The 15,613-nt window shown below is 38.7% G+C and overlaps 1 protein-coding gene across 1 annotated transcript in view; it reads left to right on the forward strand.

Annotated features, from left to right (window-relative positions):
• The first annotated feature begins 15,151 nt into the window (after nt 1-15,151).
• The window catches only part of LOC111146574 (RAD21 cohesin complex component), a 30,108-nt gene continuing 29,646 nt past the window's right edge, over nt 15,152-15,613 (forward strand). Inside the window, exon 1 of the mRNA XM_022502176.1 lies at nt 15,152-15,346. The gene's annotated coding sequence lies outside the window, so the exon portion shown is untranslated. The remainder of the gene's footprint in view (nt 15,347-15,613) is intronic.

Genomic DNA, 15,613 nt, shown 5'->3' on the forward strand with positions numbered 1-15,613 from the left:
TTATCCGGATGTTTCCGATTATACACAACTGAACCCTGACTAGTAGTATGTCCCCATTTTATGACAAGAAAGCTGAACATCAGGAACACTAAATGATAGCAATAAGTCAAGCTCAAGTGTATGTGATCCCACAAACAAAATGAACATTTCTAGATTCTTCTTTCAGTGACTCAGAATAGTTAAAACTTACTCAGTCCCAGCAATTCCTCCTACTAATCCCTCAGAAACATCAATTTCTGGAACTGATGAATACATAAATTCTTTCCAGCCCAGCCCTCTGCCTGGAATAGCTTATACCTGCTACTGATGCCTGTTAAGACCACTCCCAAGAGGCAAGAAATTTTGCATCTCAGTATCTGAGTGTTTTACATAATGTATCCTGTATGATATTTTTGTGGAATTTTCAATATATGTTGTACTGGGAAACTCAGATTGAGTCACAAAAATCAGCTTGGTTTGGTTATGAAACATCTGTGTGGGTTTACAGTGCGATATTACGGATTCAGATCTTCTTGCAACTAAAATGGCTTGTTTTTCTTTTCTGATTACTCAGTTGATGACTTGTGTGATTTGGGACAATGAAAGACAGAATCTAGCTGTTGCTTCCGGTCTTTTGCACATTCTGTTGAACCAGCTAAACTGTTTTGGTGTCTAGTTATTTTTCATGGGTCTGTAAAGTTTGCTTTTGAAACTGAAAACATTTTTAGAGAGAAAACCATCTCAGAAAAACATCATGGGGGGAAATCCTCTCCATAATTTATCTAGTGTTATTCAAAAAGCCAAGGAGGGGCTACTCCTCTGAAGAAACAAACTTATTAAGAGGGGATTCCATAATATAGAAAACAAATGATGTGGAAGGTATCAGAGGATGAATAAAAGCAACATTTTTTTCAGGGATACTTGAAGCTCAGTAACACAAGGTTGTCAAATACCATGTGTTAACTCTATTGCACTTTTAACACACTGTTTTTTCTGTTTCCTTGAAGAGTATTCCATGAGTTTTTAAGAATTGGTCCAAGAAATTACAGAAGGAATGAACAGTCCTTCTAAAGTCGTAAAATAGATAATAAGAAATAGTCATTAGTAGGGCACCTGGGTGGCTCAGCGGGTTAAGCCACTGCCTTCGGCTCAGGTCATGATCTCAGGGTCCTGGAATCGAGTCCCGCATCGGGCTCTCTGCTCAGCAGGGGGCCTGCTTCCCTTCCTCTTTCTCTGCCTGCCTCTCTGCCTACTTGTGATCTCTCTCTGTCAAATAAATAAATAAAATCTTAAAAAAAAAAGAAATAGTCATTAGTAAAAGTTATTAAGAGATATTCTGGTTTTGCCATCAAAACCAACCATAAATTTCCCATTGCTCACATTGAAATTAGACTCTAACAACAGAGAAAATATCTCTGAAAAATGGCACTTTCATATTATTTAGCATAATAGCTTATTAGGTTTAAAAGGAGGAATACAGAGGAGGGTGAGAATAAAATCTTTCCTACCATCAATAGAAATTATACATATATATATATAATTATAAATATAATTTATATAAATATATCATATAAATAAATATATAAAACCATATTTATATTATATAAATTATATAAATAAATATATAAATTAAATAAATTTGTAAATGAATCTTTAAATATATATAAATTATACATATAAATAGATATATATAAAGATTTATTTGATAGAGAGACAGAGTGTGTGAGTAGGGGGAGGGGCAGAGGGAGAGAAACTTAAAGCAGACTCCCCACTGAGCATGGCCTGACCCGGGGCTCAATCTTACAACCCAGGAGATCATGACTTGAGCCAAAACCAAGAGTCAGACACTTAACCAACTGAGCCACCCAGGCTTCCCGATAGAAATTATATTTAAAAAAAAAAAAAAAAAGATTTTGTAGTAGTAAACTGTATCATGAAAACCCACTACAAAAAAGTCATCCTTGGGGTGCCTGGGTGGCTAAGTTGGTTAAGCTTCTCTGCCTTTGGCTCAGGTCATGATCTCAGGGTCCTGGGATTGAGCCCTGAGTTAGGCTCCTTGCTCAACGGGGAGTCTGCATGTCTCCCTCTCCCTCTGACCCTCCTATTCCCTCCCCCTGTTCTCTCTCTCTCTCTCTCTCTCTCTCTCTCTCATTTATTTATTTATTTGACAGAGAGAGACACAGAGAGGGAACACAAGCAGGGGGAGTGGGAGAGGGAGAAGCAAGCCTTCTGCAGAGCAGGGAGCCCAAGGCAGGGCTCAATCTCAGAACCCTGGGATCAGGACCTGGGCCGAAGGCAGACGCTTAACGACTGAGCCACCCTGATGGCTCTTTCAAATACATAAAATCTAAAACAAAACAAAAAGTTATCCTAAAAACATTATATCGTAAGAATAAATAAATAATATAACTGCTAGGATGTACCAGTTAGACTCAAGGCAGAGGAATTGCCTGAAAGTGTGTAGGGGTTGGAGAAAGACCCTGCTATGCAAAGTCAAGCGTGTATAGGGTAGAAATGGAAACCCTAGGAAGGACAAGTCTCATATCTGGATCTGTAGGAAGGGCCCACAATGTACATTTTTATAAAATCATTAAATTCCACAGCCTGACACATTGCCACACACACGATGTTTCAATAAATTTTTTGTCCAACAGTTTGATGGCAGTGATGTCTACTGAGCACAAGTGGACATAGCAACTCCTTTCTTCCTTCTTCTTGTCTTAAATGCTGAAGTGATACCAGGGGCAACAGATGCTATGTTCCAACCATGAAGCCACAAGCCAATATTTTAAGGATGAAAGAGCAGAAAGATGTAAAAGATGTGGGTCTTTGAGGTTATCAAGGAGCTTCTTCAGATGTTTCTTTATATGAAATAATTAGATGTCTTATTATTTATTCCTGCAACCACTGTTATTCATGACTCACAGGGAAAAAAAGATCATTTATTACTTTCAGGGAAAAAAATGTATTCTTAATTGATACACACCTAAAAGGAAAAATTTACCTTTTATCCTCATAAACAGGCCTGGTCTAATTTCAAGTCCTCTTTGCCACAGCACTCCCAGACAAAACAAACAAACAAAAAAGTCTTCTGCTTGCTGATATCTGCAGTTCTTCATTTAATAGAACACTTTATCTTGAACATGTGCTATTGACTCATTCTTCATTGTATCGCACCTGCTTTTGGCATTGCCTTTGGGTCTGCTGCAAAAGAGAATTTCCTGTTTGGGGAACTTTTGGCTCACAGATTCAGATAATCCTCAACATATCTATTTTTTAATTATTACAGGTTTCCTGGTTCAGCTATGGCTAAACTTCTGTACTCAAACTAATCACCGTGCCATCATTCATCACACAAATAACCACCTTTGAGTTTTTTCTGCACCGACCATATTTTTTCCTGGATTCTTCTCTCAAACAGTCTCAAAACACCATGTGTGCCAGTTATCAGTCCAAATCCATCTTTCCTTGTCTTGCTTTGTGATACGGGAGCTGAACTATGTGAACATCTCCCCTTCAGCAGCTTGTGCAATGTCATACTTTGTCAGCAGGGAGTGTAGAAGGGACATTCTTGGAGAATGTCCAGGTGGGGGGGGTTTGCTCCCACAACCCTTTTCTTTTTAATGATTCATTTATTTGAGAGAGAGAGAGCACAAGAGGGTGGAAGAGCAGAGGGAGAGTGAGAAGCAGACTCTCCGCTGAGCCAGGAGCCAGGTGCAGGACTGGATCCCAGGACCCTGGGATCATGACCTGAGCTGAAAGCAGAAATTCAACAAACTGGCCACCCAGGCACTCTGCTCCCACAACTCTTAAAAGCAAGCAACCTGTGGGACACCTAGAAGTGTTTATGCTCCAGCAAGTTTTGCCAGGACCACTGCCAAGTCTCACTAGCACCTCAGAGGGGAGCTTCCCAATGAGTTTCCCCAACGTCCCAGAATACTGATTATCAGCTAGTTTCATTGGTGCCCCAACTGGCAGTTTCCAGTCAGCCATGACTGGTCACACTGCAGTAGACTTCTCTGCCATTAAGTAGGCCACAGCCACACCCTCTCCACCATGGTCTGGGTATCAGTATTGGCCTCCTTTCTTTTCATTCCATGGCTACTGGCCCTCAGCAGTAGAGGTAACAGCTGTTCCCTGTATCACTGTTCTTGTATTCTGAGTTCTCTTTATTGCTTAGTCAATAATCCTCTGCTATTAGTTAACTATTAACTTTTAAATCCCTTAGTAGTTAATTCCATGCTATAAATTCATTATTAGTTCATTATTAAACAGTAATTCTTTATATTAAAATGTACCACTCAAATTACTAAGTGATTTCTATCTCCTGGGTAGACCCTGATCGACAGGTCATCTCTAGGACATTTATAAGAATTCTGCATGTGGTATCTTTATTTCACACAAATGTCAAGAGTCTATTGACTTCCAAATATCAGTTGTAATGTCAGGCCAGATTTCCAAGCCTGGTAATCCAGTACATTAAATGTAATCAATATATATTATTTCACCAAGGTCCAGCAACAGGAAAGACTCAAAAACATTGAATTTCAGTTGTGGTGTTCTTCCTTAAACCCATTAACATTCATTTTAATTGTAGCCCAAGAAAATATTTCCAGTATCAGTCTGAGAATTAAATTGCTTATCTAAATACTTCAATATTTGGGGAAGTGTTGAGGTATTAGAAATAGATCCTACTATGGCTTACAACTGAAGAATTTGAAATATTTTTTTATTTCTGCTAATAATGAGCCTATAGGCAAACTACAGTTTTTAATCTATACTTTTAGCCCATGCTATTGAATATCAGAACATTTGAGATCCTTAGGCTCTGCACTGTCTTTTGCAAGAATGACCAATCATAGAGAAACTATTTGTAAATCATGTATCTGATAAGGATCTATTATTCAGAATATGTTAAGAATTCATACAGCTCAACAAAAAGACAACCCAATTAAAAATGGACAAAGTATTAGAATAGACATCCTTCAAAGAAGATATATAAATGGCCAACAAGCACATGAAAAAAATGACTAATGTCATTAGTTAGGAAACTACAAATTAAAATCATAATGAGATATCACTTCATATCTACTCAGATGAATTTTTTTTAATGAAACATAAAATAATTAGTGTTGGTAAAGATATAGAGATACTGGAACTCTGGTACATCGCTGGTAATAATCTAAAATAGTGCAGACACTGGGAAAGAGATTCACTGTGCCTCAGTAATTATCATGTGACTTAGCAATTCTACTCCTCAGCATATATCCAAAAGAATTGAAAACAAGTATTCAAACAAATATTTGTACACAAATATTCATAGCAACATTATTCACAATCGACAGAAGGTGGTATCAATCCAAATGTTCATCAACTTATGAAAGGATAAACAAAATCTGGTATATCTGGAACATTATTCAGTCATAGAAAGGAGTGAGGTAAGTACACAACGACAATGTGGATAAATCTAGAGAACATTATGCTAAGTTAGAGAATAAGGCAAGAGGGGCACCTGGGTGGCTCAGTGGGTTAAGCCTCTGCCTTCGGCTCAGGTCATGATCTCAGGGTCCTCGGATCAAGCCCCACATTGGGCTCTCTGCTTAGTGGGGAGCCTGCTTCCCCCTCTCTCTCTTCCTGCCTCTCTGCCAACATGTGATCTCTCTCTGTGTCAAATAAATAAATAAAATCTTTAAAAGAGAGAGAGGGAATAAGGCAAGAAAAATGTCATATATTGTGTAATTCCTTTTATATGAAATATCCAGAATAAGAAAATCCTTGGATTAGTGTTTTCTGGGGGCTGGAGGTAAGAGAAAATAGGAAATGACTGCTAAATGGGTATGGGGTTCTCTTTTGGGGTGATGAAAATATTCTAGATAGTAGTGATGGTTGTACAACATTGTGAATGCACTAATGCCACTGAATTATACACCACAAAATGGCCAAAATGGTGAATTTTATATGTATTTTACCACAATAAAAAGATAAATTGTGGAAGGGAAGGAATTGAAGGTGGAAAACATAACCAATTCTTTCAAGATATTTTGTTCTAAAGGGAAACTGAGTACAGTAGCTGGAAGGGGATATGAAGGGAGGAATAAGTTTTTAAAATATGGGAAATCTTGCCATCACATAACATTTTATCAAAAAGATACTTGTTGAATGGATGATTGGATGTATGGTTACCAGACAGACACAAAGGCTGGCAGAGCTTACCTCAGGATGAAAAAATGAAGATCACCATTGACCTGCTAGATCCTTAACAGATGAAATCATGACCCACCATTGCCTGATATTCGTGGTCTCACTATGATTTAAAAAAAAAAAAATGAATGATGACAGTAGGGAAGCAACATAAGGCATGAAAGACCATCAGACTAACTAATGCATTGCTTAAAATATCAGGTAGATTTCACCTCAGTTCTCCTTCCCATAGTGCCATAGTGAGAGAATAGATAAAGGGTCTGTGCTAACAGCAAGGTGTGTGAATGAGAAATCCCATTTCCAATTGATTGTTGATGAATGAAAGAGATGAATAACTTGTCAAATTGGATGGTTATATATATATATATGAATGTACTTCAATAAATTCCAAATGGCTGACAGTAAATGCTGTTTGAAAAACATTCTGTAAATCTTTGGAAATTTGCTTATTTAAGGTTAAAATTATTCATGTCTCAATCTCATATTTTTACTTTTTTAAATTTTTCAATATTTTAAGCATATGCAAAGGTAAAGGGATAAAATGATCCTTTAAATACACTTCACCCGTATTCGACAACTGTCAACTCACAGCCAATCCTGTTTTATTTATAATCCTACCCACTCCTCTTCCTACTTTTTGGGGATTATTCTGAAGTACCTGCCAAACATCCTGTCATTTAACATGTAAATATTTTATTATGGATCTCTAAAGGATAATGGTGCTCTTTAAAAATATAGCCACAAGTGGAATAACAAGATGGTAGCAGAATAGAAGGACCCTAGGCTCATCTTGTCCCATGAACACAACTAAATAACTATCAAATCATCCTAAATACCCCATAAATTGGCCTGAAGACTGACAGAACAACAAATAAAGGGAGAAAAAGGCCACATCAAAGAAAGAAGTACAGAGATGTGGTTTATGGGAGAAACAGATGGTGAGTGCTGTGGAGGAGAGAGAGCCATGGTTACAGAAGAGGGCAAGAGAGAGGAGTACACAGGAGAATGCACAAGGAGGACATTTTCTCAGTCATTGGCTTGGAAAGGGAGAGGGGCTGAATTTCATGAGTTCTTAAAACCAACAGGTCTTAAAGCTGGGAATTTTAAAGGTCAGTGAGCTTGGCTGGTATAGAGCCTGGAGGGCACTGTCTTGTTCCTAAAGAGAAGGCAGGCAATCAATCCAGGGGCAGACAGCATGGAAACCACAATCTGAAGAATGCCTGGGGCACACAGCGGGGAGATTATTCACTAGTTTAGGAGCACTTTTCTGAGAGGCATAATTCATGGAGATGACTCTCTGGAAACAAAGGACCTGACTAGTGCCATTTCCCTCACCCCTCTCTCAGCATAAACACAGAGCCACCTGCAGGAAAAAATGCAGCTCTGACACTGGCTGCCTAACTCGCTTACACCAAGCCCCACCTGTCTGCACTGTGGAGGGACTGCCCTTCTCAGTCAAGCTTGCTTCAGTCCCAGTGTGGTGGTCTCCTACCCCAAAAGACCAGTACGAAGCCCTGCCCACATCATATCTCCTGACTAGAGGGCCTCAATACTGGTAGAGTTGGTGTCAGGTGTCATTTCACAAGCCCACCAGAGCAACACCTAGTTAAAAATCACCATATTAAGGCCAGGGACCAAACACTGCCTATAGCAGGCAAGGAGAACCTCTGCAAATGATTGTCTTAAAGGATAGAGCAGCCAAAATAGGGAGCACATACAGCACACACTGGAGACTCCCCGAAGTACCGGACCCTGGGCACTACATGACCTTGTCTTTTTCATAAGGCCATTACTTTCAGGAGCAGGAGACATAATTAGGTCTTCTAACACAGAGAAGAACGCAGAGATTTAGACAAAATTCCAAGATGGAGGAATTCATCTCAAATGAGAAAACAACATAAGGCCATAGCCCAGATCTAAGCAAAACAGGTAAAAGTTAACATGACTAATGGAGAATTTAAACCAACAATCATAAGGCTATTCATTGGCTTGAGAAAAGATATCAGTGAGACCCTTACAAAAGATAAAAGAGTTAAAAAAGAATCAATCATAGATGAGGAATGGAATAAGTGAGATTGGAAACGGGCTTCATGCAATGAACAGCAGGCTGGAAAAAGCAGAGGGATAAGTTAGTGACCTAGAAGATAAAATAATGAAGCTGAACAAAAGAGAGAAAGAAGAATTATGAAACACAAGAATAGATTTAGGGAACTCAGTGACTCCATCAAACATAATACTCATATTATTGGAGTCACAGAAGAAGAGAGAGAAGAGGGGGCAGAAAATTTATTTCAAGAAATAATAGCAGAAAACTTCCCTAATCTGGGGAAGGACACAGACATCCAGATCCAGGAGGCACAGAGAACTCACATCAAAATCAACAAAAGCGACCAACCCCAAGACATACTGTAATTAAATTTATAAAATATAGTGATAAAAAATCTTAAAAGCAGCAAGATAAAAGAAATCCTTAACTTACAAAAGGAAATCCATAAAGCTAGCTAGAGATTTCTCAACTGATACTTGGCAAGCTAGAAGGGAGTGGCATGATATATTGAGAGTGGTGAGTAGTGAAAATCTATAGCTAAGTAGTGAATAGTAGTGAAAATCTACAGCTAAGTATACTCTATCCAGCAAGGCTCTCATTCAGAACAGTAGAGATAAAGAGTTTCCCTGGCAAACAAAAACTAAAGGAGCTTGTGACCACTAAACCAGCCCTGCAAAATATTAAAAGGGACCTTTGAATGCAAAGGAGACCAAAAGCAACAAAGACAAGAAATGATCAGAGAAAATCTTCAGAAACAGCAACAAAACAAGTAATAAAATAACAATAAATAATTTCTATCAATAATTACTTTAAATGTAAATAGACTAGCAAACAAAAACTAAAGGAGCTTGTGACCACTAAACCAGCCCTGCAAGAAATATTAAAAGGAACCTTTGAATGCAAAGGAGACCAAAAGCGACAAAGACAAGAAATGATCAGAGAAAATCTTCAGAAACAGCAACAAAACAAGTAATAAAATAAACAATAAATAATTTCTATCAATAATTACTTTAAATGTAAATAGACTAAATGCTCCAATCAAAAGACATTGTCAAAATGGATTTAAAAAAAAAGATGCTTCTCTACACTGCCCTAAAAGAGACTCGTTTTAGACCACAAGACACCTGCAGATTGAAAGTGACAGGATGGAGAAATATTTATCACACAAATGGATGTCAAAAGAAACTCAAGGTAGCAATACTTATATTGGACAAACTAGACTTTTTTTTCTTGTATAGTTTTTATCCTGCTTTGGTATCAGTGTAATACTGTCCTGATGGAATGATTTTTTTTTTTTTTAAAGATTTTGTTTATTTATTTGTCAGAGAGAGAGAGAGAGAGCAAGCACAGGCAGGCAGAGGCAGAGGGAGAAGCAGGCTCCCTGCCGAGCAAGGAGCCCGATGCGGGACTCGATCCCAGGACGCTGGGATCATGACCTGAGCCGAAGGCAGCTGCTTAACCAACTGAGCCACCCAGGCGTCCCTGATGGAATGATTTTGAATGTGTTCCCTCTATTCCCTTATTTGTAGGATTTTTATAAAGCTTGTCATTTTTTAAAATGTTTGGTAGAATTTACCAGTGAAACCATGTGATTTGGGCTTTTCTGTGCTGGGACTTTTTTTTTTTTTTAATTTAAATTCAATTCACCAACTTTCAGTAATCAGTAGTTTCAGATGTAGTTTCAGTACTTTATCAGTTTTGTATAACATGCTGTGCCCATTGCCCTGTGCTGAGAGATTTTTGATTCCCAATTCAACTTTAATTCTTATTATTGGTCTAAGAAGATTTCCTACTTCTTGGATTCAAGATGCGTGATTCAGTCTTGGTAACTTGTGCATTTTTAGGAATTATCTGGGTTTTTCCTCTGAGTTATCTGACATGTCCGTATATAATTGTTTATAGTAATATGTTATCACACTATGTATTCCTGTGGTTATCTGTTGTATTGTTTTCTCTTCCATTTCTCATTTTGGTTTTCGAGTCTTCCCTCTTTTTTCCTTAGTTAATGTAGTTAAATCATTGCCCATTTTATCTTTTTGGAAAAAACCTTCATTACTTTCAATGTTATGTTATTGTTTATTCTGGTCTCTATTTTATTTATTTCTGATTTTCCATTGCTATTTCCTTCCTCTACTAAATTTCAACTAAGTTTCTTCTTTTTCTAATTCCTTGTAATGTTGTTTATTTAAACTTTTTTTCTTAGTATGAGCATTTACAGCATAAATTTCACTGTAATATTTGCTTTTGCTGCATCCCATAGGTTTGGGAATATTTGTGTTTTCTTTTTTTTTTTTGAGACATATTTTGATTTGCCATTTGACTTCTGATTTGATCCATTGTTTTTGCAGTAGTGTGTTATTTAATATTTATAAATTAAATATTTAATATTTACACTGTAGATTTTCCAGCTGTGTTTTATTGTTGATCTTTAGTTTTGTACCATTGTGGTTGGAAAACATACTTGTTATATTTCAGTCTTCTTAAATTTGTAATATTTGTTATGTCTCTTTTTATTTGATTTAAGCAGGGGATTCTTCTGTGTGTATTTGAAGAAAATGTGCATTCTACTTTTCTTGGATAGAATGTTTTATATGTATCTTTGAGAAACATGTATTCTGAAGTATGCTTCAAGTAAAAAATGTTGAAAAAAAAACTTTAACTGAGGGTACTCACTTAAAATAAATAAAGCATATCAGAGGGAAAGTGGGTGGGGGGATGGCTGAAATAAGTGAAGGGGATTAAGAGTACATCGTCATGATGAGCACTGAATAAAGATGTATAGAATTGGTGAATCATCATGTTGTACATCTGAAGCTAATATAACACTGCATGTTAACTATACTAGAATTAAAAGTTTTAAAAAACTTAATAAATTTTTTTTACTTTTTTTTTAAAGATTTTATTTATTTATTTGACAGACAGAGATCACAAGTAGGCAGAGAGGCAGGCAGAGAGAGAGAGAGGAGGAAGCAGGCTGCCCACCAAGCAGAGAGCCTGATGTGGGTAATTTAACGTGTCTTTTTTAAGTTGGCAAGGACTTTTCATTAAGATATTACCTTGTTAGTCGTATAGGATTTAAGAGATCTACCCAACCTTATTTGCTTCCAAATTGTCCTACTATTTTTAGTAAGCAGTTTCGCAGAATGAAAGGAACAAAGTAAATCATGTTACAACAATAAAAATGTCTGCATTCTGCAATGGATGGAAGGGTTCGGAGGAAACACTATCCATCTGCTTTTGAATAAACACCCAGTCTCAAAGGTGCTGTAGGACGCACAGAAGAGATGATGGGCTTGAAAACAGAAGGAATGAATCCAAACGGTCGCAGACAAAAACTCCCAGCTTAAGAATTAAAACTGCTCTCAGCATTGAAATGCAGTTAGCAAGAGGACATTTTCTGAGAGACGTCTAAGTAATTAGAATAGACCCGGACTCTGCTTCTGCGGGGTCTCAACCTTAACCCTTGACAAACTCCCAGTGGCACCTGCCCCATGCACCTGCAGATCCCAGGGCCTGCTCTGGCTCTTTGCGATTCTTTGCTGAACCCTACTTGCCCAAGCAGACCTTTAGTAAACCCAGACAGAGATATTTGCAGCCCCCCTAGAGAGCACAATACTGACTCAAACCCCCGTGCCCCACGCTGAGCATGTGGCTATGAATAGGGTCTACCATTTCTGTGACTTACAAAACCCTCCCGCACACCCCATTACCAATCATTTTCTTAATATCTAAGCATAGTAAGAATTGATATTTCAATGTTTTGTCCTTAATCTGTCTGCTTTTTATATAACTTCTTTGTCTGATTATTACATTTTTGACTAGGATTGTTGTCCTTAAAATGCATTTCCTTTTTGATAAAAAAATAATACAGTCTTTTTTAGAGATTAAAAAAGGATATTGACAAGAAAAGCCAGAATCTACAATTGTTTTTTCAGTTACTTTCTATCCATTTCTCTGCCTAGCTCCAAATCTGAAAGAAGTTATTCAGTATTTCTGGATTTTCTTTAATGAGGTTTAAGAGTCTCATGCAACAAAATATTTTATACTTTGATTTTTCTTTGTTTAAAGAAGATTTAAAATTCTGGGGCAAAATGTTCACTACTCACCCATTACTATCATTGAAATACTCCTGAAAATCTATCCATTTTCCTTATTTCTCTTCTAATGCAATGCCTCCTACTTAATATATATACAAATAATATATAATTAATTCTGTTTTTGAAATTTGGCAATTCAGAGGAATAAGTCTACGGAATGGTGTCTAATTCTTAAATAACTCTGCTATCAGTTGGTTGTCTTTTTCTGTAACATGTCTTTTTCTGTAACAGTTTTTATTTCACATTAAGTCTCAGTTATGGGTGTGTATGTCATTGTGAAGTAAGACAGAAAGAACACAGTTGCTTTCATAAACATATGATGATGTTTATGTATATGTTTATGTATATGATGATCGGGATGATGGCATCATCATTCAGTGATTGTCCCAAATCAGACAAGTCATCAACTAAGTAATCAGAAAAGAAAAGCTGACTGTTTTCAACTAAAGAAAGATTAAAGCTATAATTTAAATCAGCCCCATCATGGTTTCAGTCAAACAAATTCACAATTATTAAAATTAACTTATGCAGATTCATCAAATAAGTCTTTCCAGGTAAGTCTTTTCCAGGTAAAGGAGATGCTGACTGCAGCTAACTTCTGTAACAAGAAAAGTTAACTTGATATTTTAATACAAAGAAATGAATGAATATGTTGGTAGGATGGGACTCTGAGCCAAAACAGAACATGTACCTTGTTCAAAAGAATTAAATCTAGCAGATTTAGAGGACTAGGGATGTATATGAAGAAATTATATAAAATCCACAAAAGGGAAGAAGGTGGGCTTGGGTGGAGATCTAATGGATAAGAATAAAAAATAGTTCCAGAGAGAAGAAGTGATAGTACCTTGAGAAGTCAGTACTGGAGGGAGAGAGGGAGGGGGAGGAGAAACAGTGGGGAAGAAAGAAAGAGGGAGAAAGAGAGAGAAAAGGAGGGGAGAGTGGAGAGGGAGATAAATTTTCAAATAAGGATTATAAAACGGGCCTAGAGCAAGTACAGTTAAGAGGGACATTTAGAGTATCCAAGTATTTTCCATGTTCTTAAAAGTTGGGTATCTGATAAAGATTTACCCTACCTTGCTGGCTATTTCATTGTTCAGAAAATAGAAGGAACAAGAATAATAGCCACAATTTACTGAGTAATTACTCAGTTTCCAGCATTATGCCATGTACTTTGTATATATGATCTCATTTAATTCTTTCAGAAATCATGAAAATTATTATTCCCATACAGGTAGTAAATGTCAGGGCCATCTTGTAGAGCCCTGAAATTTGGGGTAAGGAGGGGATCTATTTTATAGTAATAGCATTACCCTAAATAATACGGAGGTTCGGGGAAGACTCTCTTGAGGAAGTGACTATGGAATTAAGATGTGGAAAATTAAGAATTAAACCAAGGGGAAGGGATGGAAATGCAAGACTGTTTTAAGCACAGCAAACAGCCAGTGCAAAAATCTTGAGGCAGAAGTGCTCATAGTGCATTTGATGATTTAGAAAGTGGAGTGTCTGGAGTAGTGAGAAAGCGGGGAGAGCAAGCAGCAGAGGAAGCTGGAGCAGGAGGCAGGGGCTACATTAAGTATTCTGGGTAATAACCTGAAAGCTATGAAAGAGTTTTTAGAAGGGGAGGGGAGTGATTAGACACGTGTTTTGCAAAGGTTCTTTAGGCTGAGAAAGGTTCTTTAGGTTGCAAAGGTTCTTTGCAGGGAAGTGATTAATTGAAGGAAGACAAGAATGGGGAGTGGAGAGACCAGTTAAGGAGGCCACGGAGAGAATGGAGACTTGATGATGGATAGACAACAAACTGAACAAAACAAAACTAATCTTCATATAACCTTCCTCCATCTGTTCTGTCTCAATGTATGGCTTCCCAGTCCAGTCCATTTAATCCTTGCAAGTAAGTCCCAAACCAAAGGAATCATCTTTGGAACTCCCTCTACTACAACACCATAAGGAATCTGTTGACCAATTCCTGCTGGTTTTATTTCCTTTAAAAACTCCACAAACGAACATAAATTACACTTAGACATTTACTCTAGTCCTCTCCAATATGCCTGAATGGTCTTTCTAAAATGAAGAAGCCTCCATTAGTGTCCAGACACATGACATTTTGCCATGAGACTTTTGCACATGATGTTCTCTCTTCCTGGGAACTCAACCTCCACATCCCAGCTCCTCATCAATTGCTCAAGGAAGACCTTCTCTTCCACTCCCAAATTCCCCACTTTTGGGTCTCCTTGTACGTTTGGCTTTTTTGTGGCACAAGTATTTCTAAAAATTCCTCCCTAGCTATACCGGAAGCTTCATGAAGGCACGTACTATCTCTTTCAATTTCATCATTATGCCCCAGACCCTATCTATCACAATACATGGTTCGGAGAAGACGATCTATAAATATAGATTGACTCAATGAATCCCCCAGATTTTGTGGATCTTAAGGGTTTTATGTTATCTTCGTCACTATGGAACCATTAAAATTAATTTTTGTGTCCTGGCAAACAAATCTGTACAACAGATACTCCCTCTAAAACAAGCGTAGGAATAAAGGTAAACCCAGATATTCATTCCACTGGCAAGCACTGCGCGTGCGCTATCTGCCAGGTCCGCAACACTTGAAGACCCTCTGGCAAGAGAATCACTTTTGCGCTTGCTCAGTTTGGGGCCGCACAACGCGGGGCCGGGGCGGGGCGGGGGGGTGGGGTAATCGGAAGAAAAGGAAATGGCCACTGCGCCTGCGTCGCTCCTTCTAGGACTCTGGCTGGCTGCGCAGGCGCATAGAAACCATTTTGACCGTAAACATCCTGCCGATTTGAACCGAGGATTTGGGCGGCAGGAAGAGCCGCGGCGTAACGGCAGCCATCTTGTTTGTTTGAGTGAATCGGAAAGGAGGCGGTGGCTGTTGCCGCGGCGGGAGCTGCTCCGAAGCTACACCTCACAGGGGCTTCCCCCCCCTTTCCCCGCCCCCTCCCCCGACCCTTTTCCCCTCCCCAGGCCACCCAGCCCGCCCAGCTCCCCGGCGGAGAGCAAGGTAAGATACTGGGCCAGCCCCTCTTATCCTAGGGCTCCCTCCGCCTACCCCTTCCCTGCCGCCTTGCTGTCTAGGAGCTGGACTGGGGGGATCGGGGGGCAAAACGGGGGAGAAGAGCACTCGCCGCGCCCCAGGACGGTGGCCGTGCTGCCACCCTCTGAGCTCCAGAACGGCAGCGCCTCCCGCCCAGGCCTCTTCCCCCTGGGCCCGCCCTCGACCAGGACCCGCGCAGCCTGGGCCCGCATTCTCGCTTGTTTGGTAACAAAT

The sequence above is a fragment of the Enhydra lutris genome, unplaced genomic scaffold, assembly GCF_002288905.1.
Source record: "Enhydra lutris kenyoni isolate GAN:26980312 unplaced genomic scaffold, ASM228890v2 scaffoldscaffold14, whole genome shotgun sequence".
Classification (NCBI taxonomy): domain Eukaryota; kingdom Metazoa; phylum Chordata; class Mammalia; order Carnivora; family Mustelidae; genus Enhydra; species Enhydra lutris.